Genomic DNA, 1103 nt, shown 5'->3' with positions numbered 1-1103 from the left:
TCTGAGGCAAGTAAACACTTGCTCAACAACAATTTTTCAGTTATTCAAGGGAACCGACAGATGATATGTCGATGCATATTTCTAAATTGGTCAATTTAGGAAGGAAACTGAGTGTAGCGGGTGAACAAGTTTCGGAAAACATGGTTATGACAAAAATACTAATGACATTACCAAAGGAATATAATCATTTTTACAGTGCTTGGGATTCAGTCCCAACGGGAAGTAAAACAATAAATAACTTAACTGGTCGGTTGTTGATTGAAGAATCACGGATGATCCAGATCAAAGGTGAAGTTGGTGAACAAGAGAAATCGAGTGCATTTCCAGCCAAATTTCAAAACAGATCTGATGGTAGAAACGGCAGTTATGGTAAAGGTAAAAAAGAATTTACTAATAAAAATAATGTTAAATGTTATTACTGTGGTAAACTCGGACATTATAAACGAGATTGTAGGAATTTCCTACGTAGTATGAACGGTGGCAAAGCCGGTACTACAAGTACGAATTTGAACGCATTCGTAAGCGAGTCAAGGTTAAATAATATTGCAGCAGATGCGTGGGTATTGGACTCAGGCGCGTCAGATCATATGAGCGCGAATCGAGAGTGGTTTTCAAGTTATGAACCATTAAACAACACGCAACAAATCACAATAGGTGATGGGACAAATCTCCCAAGTAACACGTGGATGTTAATAAGATAATAATAGAATATTCATTAAGAATATATGTAATGTGTAAAGAATATTCTTCATTCACATAAAGATCTTCTATTAATATGCATGTAATGTGAAAAAATAGCAAAATGAGTCACCTATAGATAGGTAGTCCATGAATATCTAGTCTTATTGGATCAACTATGAATAATCTTATAGGAATATTCATATAGTAATTTAAATTATTTATACAATACTCTATGAGTATTTAAAATTAAATAATATATGAATAACTCATAATTGTTCGTTTAAATTATTACCAAAATACTATTTGATGATGCATCATTATTCATGAATAATGAATATCATATTCTATTCATTATAAAACATAATATATTAATTTATTTTAGATACAATATAATATATACATATATATTTTTTTATAATATT

Source organism: Acyrthosiphon pisum, chromosome X (assembly GCF_005508785.2).
Source record: "Acyrthosiphon pisum isolate AL4f chromosome X, pea_aphid_22Mar2018_4r6ur, whole genome shotgun sequence".
NCBI lineage: Eukaryota > Metazoa > Arthropoda > Insecta > Hemiptera > Aphididae > Acyrthosiphon > Acyrthosiphon pisum.
This window is presented reverse-complemented; position numbering follows the sequence as displayed.